Source organism: Elephantulus edwardii, unplaced genomic scaffold (assembly GCF_000299155.1).
Source record: "Elephantulus edwardii isolate Elephantulus edwardi_28Jun2011 unplaced genomic scaffold, EleEdw1.0 scaffold00041, whole genome shotgun sequence".
Taxonomy (NCBI): domain Eukaryota; kingdom Metazoa; phylum Chordata; class Mammalia; order Macroscelidea; family Macroscelididae; genus Elephantulus; species Elephantulus edwardii.
The window spans coordinates 20,281,677-20,302,911 of record NW_006399791.1 but is presented as its reverse complement, the minus strand read 5'-3'; positions in this window follow the sequence as shown (position 1 = coordinate 20,302,911).

Below are 21,235 nucleotides of genomic sequence, written 5' to 3'. Positions count from 1 at the left end.
TGTTTGTTCTTTTAGTAGTCCAACATCTAGAGAACAAGAAGTTATATGCCTCCTCCAGGTCACTGGGAAAATAGTCATCAAGGTGAGCTTGCCCTGCCTGATGACTTGCAGGCTTTGCATCTTGTTTCTTTCCAGCTCCAGGAGGATTTTGAAATAATTTTCTATGTGCTATTCATAGTACCACAATCACCAATCTTAGCATCAGCAGTCAGGAAATCAAAAGGCAAACTGCATTAGAATAACTGCTGTTAGGTATCTCTCCAGAGTACTGAGAAGCAACGATGTCAGTGTAGAGATTAAGGTATAATGGTCCAGGACACGAACTTCATATTTACTTGCTATGCATCAGAGAGATGAACAATGGCTAAGGATGATATAAGAAAAAGTGATACCTTTGAGTTGTGGTACTGGAGAAGAGTCTTGAACATACCATGGACCACCAAGAAAACAAATAGGTCTGTCTTGGAGATAGAGAGACCAAGTTTCTCCTTGGAGACTAGAACTTTGAAGCTCTGTCTCACATACTTTGGGTATGTGACCAGGAGAAACCAATTCTTGGAGAAAGACATCATAGTAGGAAGGGCGGAGGGACAGTCCAGGAGATCAAGACCCTGATGAGATGGATTGATACAGTGACTAGGGAATAGCTAGGTGTGTTTGAGTCAGTGAGACTGGCTCAGAACAGGGCAAGCTTCAGAGCTGTTGTACATAGGGTCGCTATGAGACACAGGTGACTCTTTGGCACATAACAATAGCAACTCATTGCAAATATTATGAAAGTAAAATCCTAGAAAAAGAATCAATTTAATAAAAACACAAATACAATAGAAAATGTGCTCAAATTGAAGGTACCAACAATAAAAATGGAGTGAAACGTTAAGGCTTAGTTATAGTACTAAATAATTTGCAAGCTTTCCACCAACCCTCAGATTTAGGTCTTTACATGTAAAAAATATCATAATGCATACCCAATAATGAAAAGCTATAGTCTATAATTTGTAACACTCTGTCTATGTTATGCCAAGTGTATATTAAACAAGATATTCTTCAATTTAATTGCATGCAATTTCTCTTCCTTCTGATGGTGTGGTGAAAATATCTTTTCTTACCTCATTCAAACACACCCAGGTAATTTTTTATTTCCCTAAACCCCAACAGTAAAATAAAACTAATGACTTTTTATCTTTCTACTCATTCAGAAATTCTAAATGAATAGAAAAGCTATGGGGACCAACAAGAGCTTTAGTTTTTTCTGTTTGGCTCTGTCTCAAGTGGGGGAAAAAAGGTACAGGGAAGCACAGGGCCATAGCATCTCACTGAAAGGACCAGAAGGAGGGAAAATAGCATAGCTCCTCACTGTCCAAGAGCAGAAAGCAGATAGAGAGGCCATAGCCCAAAACCATGATGCCTTTAAAGCTACACAAACAGCAAGATGTTTGTTTATTCATTGTTGCCTCACAGACTTCACTCACAACTGTAATACCAAGAATGGGGGTTTTTAAAATAACTTGGAGAGTGAAGGAGGTAAGGCAAAATTCCACAATTAGTGCAGGCTCTAGTTTCATTTAAGCAATACAAATTCAAGAAACCTCTGATTTCCACAGTAATCCAGCAAGGTTTGCCTTAAGCAGTTATAAGTCAGCTTTTCCTTAATTAGCCAGCAAGTACAACAAAACCTTTGACTGTGACCTTTATCTCAGGGCTTCTCTGGTAACTACAACTTGCCACAGTTCATCCACAGCATGCCACAGTCTCTTTACCACCATCACCTGGGTCTCACTGACAGGGTCTTGTTCTCACCAGGATCTCATTCTCTCTAGGGTCTTGGTCCATTCTCCCTCAAGTCTTGGTGCCCAGTGTTGAAAGCCTCTCTTATCTTGGTCCCACAGTTGTTTATTTGCAAGACCATGTGTCTGCTGTTAGGGTAGCTGGAGACCAAAGGGGGCTAAGGTGATTGCTAAGCAGCCAACTTCAGACTAACACCACAGGCTTCTTGTCAGATGTTTAGATTGCCTACTTGTTAGATAAAATTGTAAAGAATTACAATGTGACACACAGATATAAAGTGTTTTTATTTTTTTACTTTTCTACTAGTTTATTTACAAAATTCAAACACAAAATTGAACAAATTCTTTTCATTTCCCTCACCGCCCCCCAATGGTTAATCTCGCCCTCCCCCTGCACATTCACATCCCTCTGCCTCCAGCCTCTCCCACCCCTCCTGGATCCTATACTCATTCTACAATAACGATACTATGCAATATCTTTATGTGACTGAGTTAGTTCACTCAGCATAATACTCTCCAGTCCTTTCCAAGTTGGGTAATAATTTACAAAGTTGTTGCTCTTGTGTGCTGCATAGTATTCCATTGTGTGAATGTACCATAATTTCTCAGTCCATTCATTTGTGGTTGGACTTTTGGGCTGTTTCCATGTTCTTGTGATGGTGAATACTGTTGGTATGAACATGGGTGTACAAATCTCAGTTTGTGCCTCAGTTCTCATATTCTCAGGTTATATTCCAAGCAGTGGAATAGTTGGGTCATATGGAATTTCTATGTTTAACATTTTGAGAAAGTGCCAAACTACCTTCAGGAATGGTTGCACCATTTTACAATCCCACCAACAATGTGTAAGTGTTCTTTTCTCACTACATCCTCTACAGCATCTATTACTTGCTGCCCTGTTAAACTTTGCCACTCTTACTGGAGTGAAAAGGTACCTCATTGTGGTTTTGATTTACATCTCTCTTATTGCCAGTGCTTTGGAGCATTTCTTCATGTGTCTGTTTGCCATTCAAATCTCTTCCTCTGTGAAAATTCTTTTCATGTCTTTTGCCCATTTTGTAATTGAGTTTTCAGTCTTTTTCTTTGGGAGGTCAAGGAGTATTCTGTAAACTTTTGTTATAAGACTATTGTCTGAGATGGAATTACAACATGTTTGTTCCCAGTCTGTAGGTTTTCTTTTCACCCTGTTGGAAAAAGTTTTTGATATGTACAGAGATTTAATCTTCAGAAGTTCCCATGCATCAATTTTATCCTCTTTAGATTGTGCATTTCTGGTTGTATTTGGCAGTCTCTTTAAGAAATGCTCTATAGTTTTCTTTGTATAGGTCTCTTGTCAGATATAAAGAGGGGGGTGTATACCAGTGGTCATTCAATGACCTCCAATTCCAAGGAATTCTATGTATAACAGACAAAAAGATCACTGGGTTCTGCATCATCTTCACAATTGCTCTTGTGCCGCAGCCCATTGTCACAACTACTTCTGGGTCAAGTTGTCTCTTTTTGGTTGACCCTTTCTCCACACAATTGTTGCTGTTGTTGTTATGTGCTGTCGAGTCACTTGCGACTCATAGCGACCCTATGTACAACAGCCCTAAACTCTGCTCTATCCTGTGCCAATCGCACTGTCTCTGACACACCCATCCTGATTGCCCCAGTCACTGAATCATTCCACCTCAAAGAGGACCTTCCCCTCCTGCGCTGTCCCTCCGCCCTCACAAGCATGATGTCCCTCTCCAAGGACCTGTCTCTCCTTACAACATGTCCAGAGATTGTTAGATGAAGCCTCAAAATCCTTGCCTCCAAGGAGCCACCTGGTTTAACCCTTTCCAGGATGAAATTAGTGTGATAAAAAAAAAAGTTATCCCAATTTTCACAGAGATTTTTTTCAAAACATAAATGAACAATAAAACAAATCTATTGTTGTCCAGTCAATTCTGATTCCTAGCAACCCAAGGGATAGAGTAGAACTTCATCTACTGAATTTATACGGCTGTAAAATTTAGGAAAGCAGAGTGCCACATGTATCTCTCATAGTATAGCCAGTAGATTTTAACCACTAACTTTTGGTTGGGAGCAAGGGCTTAAACCACTGTACCAACTAAAGTTCCTTTTATAAACAAAGCTATCTCACAAATCAAGAATCGATTTCCTAATATGTGGTATTTGTAGCAACATGTTTTACCTTGTTTGGCCTCAAAATAATTCTAAAATGTAAATATAGATGGAATTAGGATTGAATGTAGTTAACTATTTTTCCTATGCATTGACTTTCAAAAGTAGAACTAAGATTTGGATGAAGTCCATGAAAAAGTGTGCCCCTGTCTGTCAGTAACAGCTTGGATAGAGTAGATCCTTACATCTTCTGGACATTTATAAACAATGAAAGCATTATTGATGACAATGATAGTATTCACACCATAACAAATGACAGTTTGACAGTACTTACACCATAATGAATCAATAGAAATTGCTACCGATTAGGGTTTTCATTCTTCCTGGTTTCTCAACTGGTTTATATATATATTTTACTTTTTAACAGTAGATATCCAGTTGGTTGATTTTTACTATACTATTATTATACTAGTTTATTTACAAAATCTGAATACATTGTTTTTGACCCCAGATTCTTCCAATTTCCCTCACACCTCACCCATCAAATTGCACAATACCATGATTAATACCACCTGCCCCGCACATCCCTATTCCTCTGCTTCCACCCTCCACCCCCTTTGGATCGTCATACTCATTCTATAATAATGATTTTTTATGATATCTGTTATTGTGCAACTGGGTTAGCTCAGTATAATGCTGTTAAGTGCCTCCCAAGTTAGGTAGTAATTTACAAAATCATTGTTCTTGCATGCTGCCTAGTATTCCATTGTATGAATGTATCACAATTTCTCAATCCATTCAATTATGGTTTGGATATCTGGGCTGTTTTCCTGTTCTTGCAATGGTGAATAATGCTGCTATGAACACTGGTATACAAATCCCAGTTCTCATTGTCTAGGGGTATATTCCAAGCAGTGAAATAGCTGGGACAAATGAAATTTCTATGATCAGATTTTTGAAGAAGCGCCAAACGGCCTTCCATTGTGGTTGTACCATTTTACAATACCACCAACAGCGTGTGAGACTTCTTATCTCACCACATCCTCTCTAATATTTATTACTTGCTGTCCTGTTAAACTTTACAACTGTTACTGGATTGAGATGGTATTTCACTGTGGTTCTGATTTGCATCTCCCTTATTGGCAGTGATTTTGAATATTTCGTCACGTGTCCGTTGGCCATCCAAATATCTGCCTCTGAAAATTCTTTCCATTTTGCCCATTTTGTAATTAGGTTAATCAGTATTTTTTTTTCCCGTTAATGAGTAAGGCTCTTTTCTGAGATGGTATTAATAAATTTTTGTTCCCTGTCTGTAGGTTTTGTTTTCACCCTTTTGGATAAAGTTTTTGATGTGCATAGGCATTTAATCTACAGAAGGTCCCATTCATTAATTTGTCCTCTCCAGATTGTATATTTCTGGCTGTATTTGGCAGTCTCTTTATACCATAGACTAGAACTTCTAAGCTTGATCTCAGTTTGTCTTATGAACTTTATGGTTTGGGGCTTTACTCCCAGGTCTCTGATCCATCTTGTGTTAATTTTTGTGTGTGGTGTGAGATGTGAGTCCTGTTTCAGCTTTCTGCAGTGGAAGTCCAGTTTTACCAACACCATTTGTTGAAGAGGTTATCATTTCCCCATTTCAAAGCTTTGGTTTCCTTGTCGAGTATCAATTGACCATAGATAGATGGGTCCATTTCTGGGTTCTCAGTTTTGTTCCTTTGGTCTATGTGCCTGTCGTTGTACCAGTACCATGCTGTTTTAGTTACTACTGATGTGTAGTAGGTTTTGAGGTCAGGACATACTATGCCTTACACCTTACTTTTGGTTCTCAGTAGTGTTTTGCTTTTTCGATGTCTCTTGCCTCTCTAAATAAATTTGATAATTTCCCTTTCAATCTCCTTGAAAAATGAATTTGGTATCTGTATTGATATTGAGTTGAACATGTAGATTGATTTTGGTAGGATTGTCATTTTCACAATATTGAGTCTTCCTATCCATCAACAGGACACATTTTTCCATTTCTTTATGTCTTTTATTGTGTCTTCCAGAAATATTCTGTTATTTTCTTTGTATAGAGCTTTTGTATTTCTAGTTAGGTTCACTACTGTGTATCTCAATTAGTGGTTGGCTATTGTAAATGATATTTCTTTCTTGAGTTCCTTCTCTGGGTTTCTTTGTTACTGGAGTGGAATGCTACTGATTTTTTAATATTGATCTTATGTTCTGCCACTCTACTAAATTGGCCTTCTAATTCTAACAGGGTTTTCTTTGTTGAGTTTCTGGGGTTTTCTGTGTATACTATCATATTATCTGCATATAGCGATATTTTAATCAGCTGGTTTATCTTTTGACCTGGGTTTTATCTGATTTTACAACTTATGCTTTCTCAGTCCTGAACTGCTCTTAAATCAGCAAATTTAAAAACTGTAGCATAACATTTGTAGGTAATCCCCACAGTTTAATCCCTTCTTTTTTTGTTTTATAAAATTATTTATATGTGCTTCATAATTAGAAACTGAAAAATCCTCTAACAGAATTCTTTTAAAGTGTTTGTTCATAAAATTTCTGAATTTCCCAGCATATTGCCAGCAAAAACAAATAAATTAAGATATGAGATATAGCCTGGGGATTGAAAAATTATCCTTAGGAATTTTAAGTTTATTGTTTATTGTTAAGTGACATCAAGTGACATCTAAGAACCTTACCCTACCCTTCGCCATCTTGATTGCATGTTCGATTGATCTCTGACTGCAAAAGTTGGTAGAAATCTTCTATTTCCTCTTCTTTGGCTCTGGTTGTTGGTATATATATCTGAATGATAGTGGCATTCTCTAGACTTCCTGTATTCATATGGATATTATCCTGTCACTCACAATATTGTATTTTAAGATGGAACTAGAAACTTCTTTTTTACCTATATAAGCCAACCCATTTTTCCTCACCTTTTCATCTCCAGCATAGTAGATCATATGATCGTCTGACTCAAAATGCCCCATGCCAGTCCATCTCATCTTGCTTATACCTAGTATGTCAATACTTATGTGTTCCATTTCTTTCCTAACAATATCAAATTTTCCTGAATTCATGCTTCTCACATTCCACATTCCAGTCACTAGCGTCTGCTTGCTTTCCCTCCTTTGTGTTTCCGTACTTGAAAAACTCCACCTCAGTCGCCCTATCTACCAGTCTAAGTGTTTTCTATTGTACTTAAGGTTTTCAAAGTCCTGCTATTTTGGAAGTGGATGGTTAATCCTTCGAGCATTTTACAGAAAAGAGCAGATGAAACATATTTCCCCAATTATAGAAATAATCAAGATTTTCAGTGTTGTCCCCACCCTTGACACATGTGTCTTGACCCACCTATTTCCCTTTTCGACTAGTGTTCCCTTTTACTCCCATGTACTCCCTTCAACAGCAATATCCTGCTATTCAGCCTTTGATATGATAAATTATATCTCAAGTTTTCTGGGCTTCTGTGATTCCAAATGCTTCAAGCTGCTGCCAGTTTCTTATAGCTATAAAAATAACATTAAAAGAAATGTCAGTGAGGTTTTTATAAATCTGGAGAGTGAAAATCTTGCCTACATGGAAAAGCAATGCAGAATTATAAATAAAATGTATAGATGAATTTTATTATACACTAAAGTTCTTCTATGTAAAACACACAATATAAAAAGTGACGAGTGTAACTAGAAGCAGGAGAGCTTAATAGATAGTGTTGTAAAAAAGAAGCTTGCCAGGTACTGTGAGTTGGAACTGACTCTTACCGGACCTCCCAGTGGGCTTTCAGAAGCAGGAAATCACAGGAATGGAGATTGTCCATATTTCTCCTGTGGAGCAGGGGATGGATTTGAACCATATTTCTTTTCGTTGCCAGCACAACTTCTTACCACTATGCCGCCAGAGCTACCTAAGTAAGAAATTAACTTTGAGTAAATGGAAAATCAGGTAAAAGAGGAGAAATGGAGATGAAATACAGAAAATATGCTGAAGAATTTTGTTATTCAGGAAGAAGAGGAATAGAGTGATCTTTGGGGAGAGATGTGGAACATGGATTATTATTTAAAATGGAAATATGAGCAATGCTTAAGTCATTTAGGAGGGTTTGCAATTGAGAAGCTGAGATATAAATGACTAGATCTTATGGACCCTCTTCAATCTTCTTCCTTGACTTTCCTGGAGACGATATTCCATTATCCTATAGGGCACTCTGTTTTCTGTATTTCCCTTTCATCATCTGGCTCCCATCTCTTAGTTTCTGTGTCAGGCTGATGACATACTTAGTCAAACCAGTGGTATTCCTCAAAGCTGTGAAGGCCCAATTTACTACAATTTCTCATTACTACAATTTCTAGGCAAATTTATCTACTGCCATAGCTTCAAATACCATCTGAATGTAGTTGTATTTCCCAACCAGAACCTATTCTCTGAGCTCCAGACTCATGTATTCAACTGGCTGTCCAAGTATCTATTTGGAGTCCTACAAGCCACACTTATTTAATCAGAGTCAAGACCGGAGCCAAACTTCAAATCTCTCTAAGTTTCAACCCAACCCTCTTCTTTTTTTAATTGTGATTTTAATGAAAGTTTGTAGAAAAGTTGGATTTTGATTCATTCATTGCTGCTCATTTTCCTCTCTAGGCCCTCAGTTCATTTAAAAAAAATTCATTTATTGTTGCATGATTTCCTCCAGTCTCCCTCTGCCCTCCCCCAGTCCACTTTATTGTGCATCTTTTATTCTGGATTGTTGTCATACAAATAATGCCAAATCCAAATCATATGCCCCTTTTAAGCAGTTCTTTTCTTCATCCATTCCAATGCAGTGTTCACTATTTATGCTATTTTCTTAGCTTCACTTCAAACCCCCATGTCAGTTCTGTTTTAAAACAGTGATGTTATGCAGTATTTGTCCTTTTGTGACTGAGATATTTCACTCAGCATCATGTCCTCCAGGCTCACTCCTTTTTTGATCTATAATCCATTCACTTTCATTTGTTATATTAATTTCACTTTTGTCCTTTAAATAATCATGAAAGTGATATATTTATCTGTGGTTTTACTGCCAATGACCTAGTAGCTTAAATAGTAAATATTAACCAGTATTGTTTCCAATTTATTCCTTGTCCATATCAGCCAGTGAGATCTTTGAACCAATTTCCCATTGCTATGAGAATCATGAAAAATTATTACAGTAAACCTGCCTTGTTCTAGTCTCTGAGTTGTTCTTTGGGATCAGCCACATTGGTCTTATTTAAGTTCTTTTTAAACTTTTATAACCACTGCAATCATGAGCTTTCTCATACGTAGGACTTTCTCTATGGAATGATCTTCAATGATTAAACTCTCCTAGCCTGGCTGACTCTTACCAATTTTTACATCTCTGGTTCCTCCTTACCTTATCAGTGACCCACTAACTGCATCAGTATCCTATGTCATGCATACTCCAACATCTCTTTTCCAACTACGCATTTACAACTCAGTTTGCTACTATTAACTTTTCCATAGATGATAATCTTAGGTACTAACCAAAATGTGGAAAGTTCAACTCTACCCAGAGGTGCTGTCCAGATGTCCAAAAAATTGTTCACTGAAAACTGTGGAGCACAACTTGACACCGTAGGGGGTTCACTATTTATGTTTATTTAGATATTTTCTTTTTATCACTTATCTTCACAACTCCATGAATTCCATAAGAGAAAAGGATAGGTGTACTTCTGTAGCAAATTCATTTCAGACTAATAGTACTGGGACAAAATAAAATCTGAAGAAGTAACTAGATTTAAAAATAAAAAAGTGAATGTATCCATGAGATAACCAGTAATATGACCTTAGATAAACTACTTAACTCTTCTGTGCTTTATTTACATTTATAAATTATTGTGATGACAAAATGAGAAAGTACAGATGAAAGTACTTTATAAACACCATTTAGCTTATATTGATAAGATGCTGATTATTTCACTTCCTTTCTTCCCCATGAAAAAAAAGGCTTTGCAGTGTCTTCAAGCAACCCTTGTGATAGCATAATCATGTACTGTCACCTGGATAGCTTAGACACTTCTGTTTTATTGCTTTGTTAAAAAAAATTAAAATTTAACCTGAATCGTTGCATATGCTGTGCTGTTTGAGTTAGCTGTTTATTGATTTTTTTCCAAAGGTTTTTATTTAAGAGTTCACACGTTCAAAATATTATTCAGACAAAAGTCTAGGGAGTAGGATCTTATTCCAAAAGAGAGGCTGGGGTAATATCAGAGCATGGAAAAGAAAGAATTGAATGTTTAAGGCCAAAGACATGAGTCTATTTCAGTATCCAACACTTGTGTTTGAAGGCTTACACTCTGATACACATATACACATCCCCCAAAATTATAGGTTGGTTGGCATTAGGAGTACTCTAAACTTAGGAGTTGTGGGATGCCTTTCTCCATGTATTGATTGTTTATAAACAAAATTATTTATAAACAAAAATAATTTTGTTTTATTTTTTAAAAAAGAGAGAGAATGTTTTTGTTCATTATCTTTCTATCCCTATTTATTGCCTCTGCACTACTTAACTTGTGGTAGCTTAGTGGTAAGGAATTGCATTGTTATCAGAAAGGTATTAGGTTCAAATCCACCAGCTGCTCTATGGAAAAAAATAGGCAATCTCTTTCCATGCTGTTGACTACTTCTAAAAAAGTTCTGGAGGGTCAGCAGCAGATTGGTTCTGACATGATGGTACAGAGACAACAACAACAACCTATACCCAGTTATTTAATTGACACCTATTTAAGGTAACCCTATGTGTAAGAGCACAACTGTGCCCTACAGAATTTATAAATGGCTGTTTGTGGTTTTGTTTTGTTTTGTTTCTTTCAGTTTAATTACCACCTGCTTCTTCTGAGTTTTCTATGAGTTGTTCTTGTTGTTTGGTTCCATCGAGTTTTAGATGATGCATAGCGACCCTATGAACGAATGGCCTGAGCACTGTTCTTACATAGAGCTTCCGGAGGCAAGCCATTTCTATGAGTAGACTTGAAAAATCCAACCTTTCTGCTAGCAGCCAGGCATGTTAACCAATTGCACCACCTAAGAACTGAGCTGCATCTTCTTTAAAGTTACTGGAGTCCAAGACAGCCAAGGAAGCCTAAAGGCCAGGAGAAATCTCTCAGGATAATGTGAAGAGGCCAATGACATAGGGAGATCACACGGAAAACAGGAAGATACACACGACCTTGAGCTTTACTGAAAGTGCCAGACACAGCCCCTGATGAAGGGAAAGAGTCAGTCTAGGCACCAACTATGTGAATTACGCTGTGGCTCCTCCACTTTTCAACTTAAAGTGCTTCTGCATCTGCAATCTATTGTAAAGCTCCCACCCTCCTTTCCCACAGCAAACATGTAGCATTTAATTAACTAGAAGGGAAAGTCAGAGTGAGATATTTTCTCCTGTTCTGTCAATTTCATTATTTCATTGAAAGATCAGAAAAACTAGAGCTATGAAATTGAGATTGGATGAGAGAAAAGATGGACTTCTCTTAAATGATGAAGTTTATATTGGTCTAGAAAAGAAATTTTTAAAAATTCTATAATTCAAATCATATAGCATCTATTGTCATTTCAAGAATGAAAAGAACTTTATATAACAAAAAGAAATCAAAAGCAGTCACTATTCTGAGTTCCTTATATTAAAAACTTGTGTGTGTGTGTGTATCATCATCACCATCTTTCATTCCTTTAATGCATCTATGCATTTATTTATGTACTTTTCATCTTTTTTTCTATCTTCTTTCTAACAAAGAAGAGATCTGGCTGTGCAGTCAGCAGGGATTTGTGCTGTTAACCTAAAGTTCACATATTATATGTGGTTCAATTTAGCTTTGCAGGAGAAAGATGAGCAATTTCCTCCCCTGCTATTTACAGGTTTAGAAACCCAAAGTAGGGTCAGCTTTAAGTTTCAGATTTAAGCACAAAAAGAAAGAGGGGTGTTGGTAGAGGGAGAGAGAGAGGGAGAGAAGGTTTTCTTGCCAAAGGTCTGTAATCAAATTTTTCGAATATTTTACCTTGACAATGTTGAGGCTGACTAAAACAGAATGGTGAAATCATAATGTGTCTATTATATAAATTTAGTAGAGGTCGATATTGTGCCCATGTGGTTTCAGTCATTTTCTTATATTGGCTTTGCTCTATATATTGTTATCATTATACAGTTCTTGTCATTCATTAGTCCATTTTTAAAAATTCATAGAATAGGAAAGTTACAGATAAGAGTATCACTGTCTTGGTTACCAGTTACTACCAGATGGATTCAGACACATAGCATATTTTAGACACATAGACACATGGACACATAGAATTTGCAATGGCTGATTTCCCAGAAATAAATCACTAGGTATTTCATTTTTCTTTCTTTCCTTCTTCTTTCTTCCTGTGGTGACTATACCACTAGGGACTTTATCCAGGAGCTTAGTGGTAAGGAATTGCACTGGCAACCCAAAGGTTCAGAACAACTAGCTACTTCATTGGAGAAAGAGAGTCAATCTCTTCCTGTGCTAATAACAACCTCTGAAAACCCAATGCAGGGTCAGCTATGTGTCTGTTCCGACTCTATAGAACATAGTAATAACAGGGGCTATGTAGCACTTTGCTTTTCTTAGTGGTTATTAAGTGCCATCGTGTTGACTAAGATTCATAACGGCCTTGTGAATAACAGTTTTGAAGCTTACCCACCCTGTACCATCATCATCATCTTTGATACACTAACCCCCTTTATTATAGTCACTGTGTCACTCCATCTGGTTGAAAGATTCCTCTCTGGGATCCCCCACTTTTTACAGAATGGTGTCTTTTTCCAATGACTGGTCCTCACTGGCAACATGCCCAAACTATGCAAGATGCTTTCGGTCTAGATCCGTTTGACATCAACAATGATATCCCTTGTTCCACAATTTCTTCCAAATACAGTTTAAATTTCTGGCAGTTCCCTGTCAATGTACCATTTTTCAAACAATTTTCAGCAAGATATTATTAATATTGTTCAATAATTTTCATGTTCTGTTGAATCATCTTATTTGGCAATGTGAAGAAAAATTTATCTCTTTAGTCAGATGACCCAGGTGGCTGTATGTTTTCCAAATGTCTTGGCATAGACTAATGAGAACATCCAGGGCTATCCTTACTTGTTAAAGCATGTTTACTGGAATTCAATCAGTTCTTGGAACCTTTTTAGCCAATGTTTTCAATGTAATTTTAACTTCTTTCTTCATACCATTGTTCTCGATCATTTGCTATTTCCTGAAATATTACAGAGTTGACCAATTCTTTTCAGTATGGTGACTGTATATTCCTTTTATCTTTTGAGTCTTCTGATATAATACAAGATTTTGCACATAAAATTCTTCAGTGTTACAACTCGAGGTTCAGTACTTTCCGCATGAGAAATGATGATTGTGTTCTTCTCTTTCATTTCAAACTACAGTCCTTTCAACATTTTGTGATAATACTTTGTTCTCAAAACTGCCCTGTGAATTCTCTGTTCATCTATTTTACTTAGCATTTTTTTTCTTTATTTTGACCTCTTGACATTCAAATGAAATTTTCATAGTCTCTTCCTACACCCATATTTAATGACGTTTCACTTTCTTCATAGATGATATCCTTGATATTTTCCCACAGCTCATGCGGTCTTCAACTATTAGTGTTCAATACATTAAATCTATTCTTCAAAAGGTTTATAAATTCAAATGGAACGGACTAGGGATCTTATTTTGGTTACTAGACACTTGTTTCAATTTTATTCAACTTCAATTTGAACCTGTATATTATAGTCTGTTCTACAGTCAGCCCCTTTCCTTGTTTTGACTACTTGTATTAGCTTTTCCATTGATTCTTTCCACAGGTATAATCAATCTGATTTCTCTTAATCCATCAGGAGAAGTGCATGTATTTAGTTATTGTTATTAGGTGTCATCAAGTTGAGTATGACACAGAGAATCTGATCTGTGCCCTGTCCTATACTGTGCTATCTTTACACTTCCTTGTACACTAGACCCCATTGTTGCAATCACTGTTTTAACTCACCTGGTGGAAGGCTTTCCTCTCTTTACTGTTCCTGAACCTTTGCAAATACAGTGTCCTCCTCCAAGGAATAACCTCTCCTAGCAACATACCCAAAATATACAAGACAAAACCTCTTTGCCTTGAAGGAGCCCTCTGGCTGCATCCTCTCCGAGACATATCTGTTTGTTCGTTTGGTAGTCCATGGGGTGTTCAGTACTTTTCTATAACACTGCAGCTCAAAGGTGTTAATTTTTCTTCTGTCATCCTTAGTCATTCTTAGTTCTCAGATGCGTCGTAAGTGATCAGGGAAAAAAAGCATGGACTGGATAAGGCACACTTTAGTATTCAAACTGACATTATTACTCCTCAATAATTTGGAGAGATCCCTGACTGCAGACTTTCCCACTGCAATATAGCTCCTAATTTCCTGACTGCTGGTACAAGGATGTTGATTATAGATCCAAGTAAGATGAAGATGTTGACAGTTCCAATCTTTTCTCCATTTATCATGAGGATAAATGGAGTTGTCAATAAGTCCGGTGGTAAGAATTTTTGTTTTCTTGACATTGAAACTCAAGCCATATTGAAGGTTGTATTCTTTGATCTTCTGCAACATGTACTTCAAATCCTCCTCCCTTTTGATAAGCAAGGTTGTGTCATCTGCAAACACAGGTTATTGATGAATCTTCCTCCAATCTTGATTCACATTCTCCTTCATAGATTCCAGCTTCTCAAATAATTTGCTCAGCACACAGATTGAATAGGTATTGAGAGAAGCATCCCTTTCTTATTTTAAACCACTTGTCGTTAAGTGCCGTCGAGTCGCAGGTGACTCATAGCGTCCCTATGAAGGAGTGTTCCCTTTATCTAATCACACAACAGCCTTCTGGTCTAGTTATAGGCTCACATGAACACAATTAAGTTCTCTGCGATTCCCATTCTTCTAAAAGTTAGCCATAATGTGTTATGATCCACATAGTCAAGTGACTTTTCACAATCAATAAAATACAAATAGACATTCTTCTGGTATTCTTTACTTCCTATTAGGATCTATCTGGCATCAGCAATGGTATCCTGGCACCACACAGACTCTTCTAAATCCTGCTTGAACTTCTAGAAGTTGCATATATATATGCACTGTTCTAGCCAATTTTTAATTATTTTCACCAGTCTTTTGTTTGCTTGAAATATTGATAATATTATTCTACAGTTTTTATGTTCTGTTGGATCACCTTTCTTGGAAATGTGAACAAATTGTGGATTTCGTCCAATCAGTTGGTCAGACAGGGTCCTCAAATTTCATGGTATAGACTGGTGAACTTATCCAGGGTTGCATCTGTTAATTGGAACATGACAGTGGGTATCCCACCAATTCCTGGGGGCTCATTTTTTCCCCCAATGCCTTCAATCCATCTTCAACTTCTTCCTTCATTACCAAGAACCATTTCTAGATCCACCTTGAAATACAGTGTTGTCAGTGACAGAATAATATTCATATGCATACAAGGAAGACCTGTTAATACCATTATCATTCAAATTTATGCATCAATAACCAGAGCTAAAGAGGAGAAAATGGATGACTTCAATCAACTGTTGCAGTCTGAAATTGATTAAAAATTCAGTCAAGATACATTAATAATAATGGGTGACTTGAACAAAAAAGTTGGGAACAGGGAGGAAGGTTCCGTAATTGTAAAATATGGACTTGGTGACAGAAATGAGGCTGGAGACAGAATGATAGAATTCTGTACAATAAATTATTTATTAATTGAAGATAACTTTTATAAGAAACACAAATGGTGACTATACACATGGACTTCGCCTGATGGCCTACACAGGAGTAAGACGGATTGCATATGTGGGAAAAATTGTTGGAGAAACTCAATATTAGCTAGGAAAACTAGGCCAGGTGCTGGTTGCAGAACAGATAGTCAACTATTCATACCCAAGTTCAAATTGAAGCTAAAGAAAATAAAATCAAATGCATAAGAACCAAAGTTTGACCTTGAGTCTATTCCTCCTGAATTTAAAGACCATCTCAGGAACAGGTTTAAGACCTTGAAAACAAAAAGCAAAGACCAAGTGAGCTGTTGTAGGATATCAAGAATATCATCCATGAAGAAGGCAAAAGTTCATTACAGAGATGGAGGAGAGAAAAAAAGGCCAAGAGGGATGTCAGAAGAGACTCTGAGAAGCCTAAGCAAAGGGAAGAAATAAAGATCTTATGGTGCTGAAGAGACTATTTCCAAGGCAGCATGAGAAGACAAAACAAAGTATTATAAAAAGATGTACAAAGATCTAGAGTTGGTAAATCAAAAGGGACAAACTCACTCAGTATTTCTGAAGCTGGAAGAACAGAAAAACAAATTCAAGCTTTGAGTTGCAATACTTAAAGATGCTGTAGACAGAATGTTGGATGGCCCAAGCAGCATCAAAAGAAGATGGAAGGAGTACACAGAATCATCATAACCCCCCCAAAAAATGGCTGATGCAGAAGAATTTAATGAAACTACATATGATCAAGAGACAATGGTGATGTAGGAGGAAGTTCAAGCTGCTCTGAAGGAAATGGCAAAAAACAAGGTCCCAGGAATTGACAATATACCAAGTGGAATATATAAAAAAAACAGATAATGCCCTGGATGTGACAAGAAATCTGGAAGATTTCTAGAAACCTGGCCAAATGACTGGAAGAGATTCATATTTATTCCCATTCCAAAAGAAGTGATCCATCAAGAGTGTGGAAATTAGCAGAGAATATCATTAATATCACATGGAAGCAAGATCCTGCTAAAGATTATCCCAGAATGACTGGAACAACACATCAACAGAGAACTGCCAGATACGAAGGCTGGGTTTAAAAGAGGCCATGATACTAGGCACATTATTGCCAATATTAGATGGATATTAGCTGAAAACAGACAGTGTCAGGAGAATATCTATCTGTGTTTCATTAATTATACAAAGACATTTGTCTGTGTGGCTCATAAAAAATTGTGGCCAACTTTGAGAAGAATTGGAATCCCAGAACACTTGATCGTGTTTATGCAAAACCTACACTTGGTCAAGAAGGCAGTCATCAGAACAGAGCAAGAAAACACTGCATAGTTCAAAATCAGGAAAGGCGTGTGATAGGGATGCATCCTGTCTCCATACCTTTTCAATCTATATGCAGAATAGACCATTTTGGAGTCTGGAATTTATGAGGAGCATGATATTAGGATTGGAGGATGGCTCATCAACAACCTGCATTATGCAGATTACACAATATCTTGCTTGCCAAAACTGAGGAGGACCTGAGGTATTTGCTAAAGAAGGTCAAGATATCTTTCAATACAGATTGCAGCTAAGCATCAAGAAATAAAAGAGTCTCACTACTGGACCTATTGGCAGCATCATGATAGTGAAGCGATTGTTAATAGCGTCAGCTTGCTGGGCTCCACAATCAACACTCTTTGTTACCAGGAGTCAGGAAATCAAAGGATGGACTGCATTGGGAAAACATGCTGTCAGGACTTCTCCAGCGTACAGAAGAGCAACATTGTCAGTCTTGAGGCAAAGGTGCACCTGATCCAAGCCATGGTTTTCACAATTACTTGCTATTCATTCTAGAGCTGGACAATGATTAAGTATTATAGAAGAAAAATTGATTCCATAGAGTTGCAGTGCTGGAAAAGAGTATTGAACATACCATGGATCTTTAAAAGAACCAACAGGTCTGTCCTGAAAAGGATGAAACCAGGATGCTTGTTGGACGCAAGAATTTTGAAGCTCTTTCTCACACATTTTGTCTGTTTCTGTCTACAACAACAAATAACAAGGATACCAGTTTAAATTTAAGGAGGGCCTGATCTAGCTCATGGTGTTTTCGATTGTTTAATATGCATGTGACAGTTGGTAAATTAATTAGGAAGACCAAAGAATTATTGATGTCTTGAAATTCTGCTGTTGGTGAAGAGACTACCAAAAGAACAAACAAATTTGTGTTGGAAGTAAGCGCAGAAAAGCATATGTTCTTAAATATTTGTTATGTATTAATCTAGTATACTTTCTTTAATATATTTTGTTGGTTTGCTTACAAAATTCACATATATATTGTTTCACACTACTCTTCATACATGTTGTATTTAACATAATTATTTTCATGCATTATGCTTTAAAAAATTAATCACCATTGGACTTTGCCCATCATTACCCTGTTTTTTCACCTGGATCCTTTCCATATCCTTTCTCCCCTCCCTCTATGTACCAAACTGTGCAACTCTGTAGTTTCATCTCACCTGTCCTCAGCTCTCCTCAGCTTGAGTTCCAATACATATTTTACTAGTTATCCTTATATTTTATGATAATAGTATTATGCAGAATTTGTCCTTATGATACTGAGTCACTTAGCATAATGCTCTCTAGCCGCTCCTAAGTTACTCAGTATTCTTTTTAAATCATTGCTCTTGAGTGTTGCATAGTATTCCATTGTGTGAATGTACCACAGTTTCTCAGTTCATTCAATTGCGGTTGGACATTTGGACTGTTTCTATGTTCTTCAATGTTGAGTAATTCTGCTATAAACATTGATGTACAAATCTCCATTTGTGACTCAGTTCTAATGTCCTTGGGGTATATTCATAGTAGTGGAATAGCTGGGTCATATAGAATTTGTATGTTCATTTTTTGAGGAAACAACAAACTGTCTTCCAGAGTGATTGTATCATTTTACAATCTCACCAATCATGTATGAGAGTTCCCACCTCTTCACATCCTCTCCTACCTTTACTGCTTGCTGCTCTACTAAACTTTGCCACTACTACTGGGGTGAGATATTATCTCATTGTGGTTTTTCTTTGCATCTCTCTTATTGCCAGTGATTTTGAACATTTCTTTATGTTTCTGTTGGCCAACTGAAATTTCATCCTGAAAAGTCTTTCCAGGTCTTTTGCCCATTTTGTGATTGTATTACCAGTCTTTTTCTTTGGGAGGTTGAGTATTCTGTAAACTTTCGTTATTGAAACTCTTATCTGAGATACTATTGCTAAATGTTTGTTCCCAGTCTGTATGCTTTCTTTTCACCCTGTTGGAAAAAGGTTTTGATGAGAACAGAGGTTTAACTTTTAAAAAGTCACATTCATCAATTTTATCCTCTCCAGATTATGCATTTCTGGCCATATTTGACAGTCTCTTTATACCATAGGATAAGCCTTATAAATTTGGCAGACAGTTTGTCTCTGATGAACTTTATGATTTTGGGCTTTCCTCCCAAGCCTCTGATCCTCCTTCAGTTGATTTTGTGTATTTGTAAGAGATCTATATTTGTTCCCATCTCAAAGAAGGGTGACCCAACAGAGTGTGGAAACTATAGAAAAATATTATTGATTTCACAAGCAAGCAAGATTCTACTGAAGATTATCCAAAAACGACTGGAACTTCACATCAGCAGAGAACTGCCAGAAGTCCAGGCTGGGTTTAGAAGGGGTCGTGGTATTAAGGATATTGTAGCTAATGTTAGGATCTTAGCTGAAAGTAGGAAATACTAGAGAAATGTTTATCTTTGTTTCATTGATTATGCAAAGGCATTTGACTGTATGGATCATAACAAACTGAGGCTGACTCTGAGAAGAATGGGAATCCTAGAACAATTGATTGTGCTAATACAAAACCTATACTTAGACTAGGAGGCAGTCGTCAGAACAGAGCAAGAGAACACTGCATGGTTCAAAATTGGGAAGGGCATACTCCAGGGATGTGTCCTGTCTCCATACCTTTTCAACGTGCATGCAAAACAGATTATCCGGGAGGCTGGGTCTATGCGGAGAAATGTGGGGTCAAGATTGGTGGAAGATCTATCAGCAATCTGCGTTATGCAGGTGACACAACCCTGCTTGCTGAAACTGAGGAGGACCTGAAGCGCTTGCTATAGAGGGTCAAAGGCTGAAGCTTCCTATATGGATTGAGGCTCAATGTAAAGAAGACCAAGATTCTCATCACTGGACAAATTGGCAGCATTAGGATGGATGGTGAAGAGATTGAGATTGTTCACAGCTTTAGTTTGCTTGACTCCACAGTCAGCACTCATGGCACCAGTCGTCAGGAAATTAAAAGACGCATTGCGATGGGTAAGTCTGCTGTTAGGTACCTCTCCAAAGTACTGAAGAGCAATGGTGTCTCTCTGGATACTAAGGTGTGTCTGATACAGGCCATGATCTTTGCTATCACTTGTTATGCATCAGAGAGCTGGACAATGACTAAGGAGGATGGAAGGAGAATTGATGCCTTTGAGCTGTGGTGCTGGAGAAGAGTATTGAGGGTACCATGGACTGCTAGGAAAACAAACAGATTCATCCTGGACAGGGTTAAACCAGGAGGTTCCTTGGAGGCAAAGATTCTGAGGCTCCGTGTAATGTACTTTGGATATGTTGTAAGGAGAGACCGGTCCTTGGAGAGGGACATCATGCTTTGGAGGGTGGAGGGACAGCGCAGGAGGGGAAGGCCCTCTGTGAGGTGGATTGATTCAGTGACTGAGGTAATCAGGGTGGGAGTGTCAGAGACAGTGCAATTGGCACAGGACAGAGCAGAGGTTAGGGCTGTTGTATATAAGGTCGCTATGAGTCGAAAGCGACTCAAAGACACATAACAACAACAACAACAGATACTGTTTCAGCTTCCTGCTTTTGGCAGTACAGTTTTGCCAGCACCATTTGTTAAAGAGGTTGTCATTTCCCCATTTGATAGACTTTATTTCCTTGTCGAATATCAGTTGACCATATGTAGATGGGTTTGTTTCTGGGTTCCATTTGGGTCTATGTGCTTGTCAATGTACCAGTACTATGCTGTTTTGGTTACCATCACTGTGTAGCAGGTCTTGAGGTCCAGGAGTGGTATGCCTCCCACTCATTTTTTTTTCAGAAGTGCTTTAATTATTTGAAGTCTCATTCCTCTCCAAATAAACTACAATTTCCCTTTTGATCTCCTTGAAAAATGATTATGGTATCTGTATCAGGATTGATTTAAACATGTAGATTGCTTTTGGTAGGATTTCCATTTTCACAATATTGAGTCTATCAGTGAATAGAGTGCATTTTTCCACTTCTTTAGGTCCTTTATTGCATCTTGCAGAAACGTTCTATAGTTTGTTTTGTGGTGGGGTTTTTTTTGGTTTGTTTGTTTTTTTTTTAATGGGGCTTTTATGTGTCTAGTTACTTTCACTCTCTAGTATCTCAATTTGTGGTTGGCTATTGTAAACAGTATTGCTTTCTTAGTTTCCTTCTCTGTGTTTTATTTGTTTATATATATGAATCCCACTGATT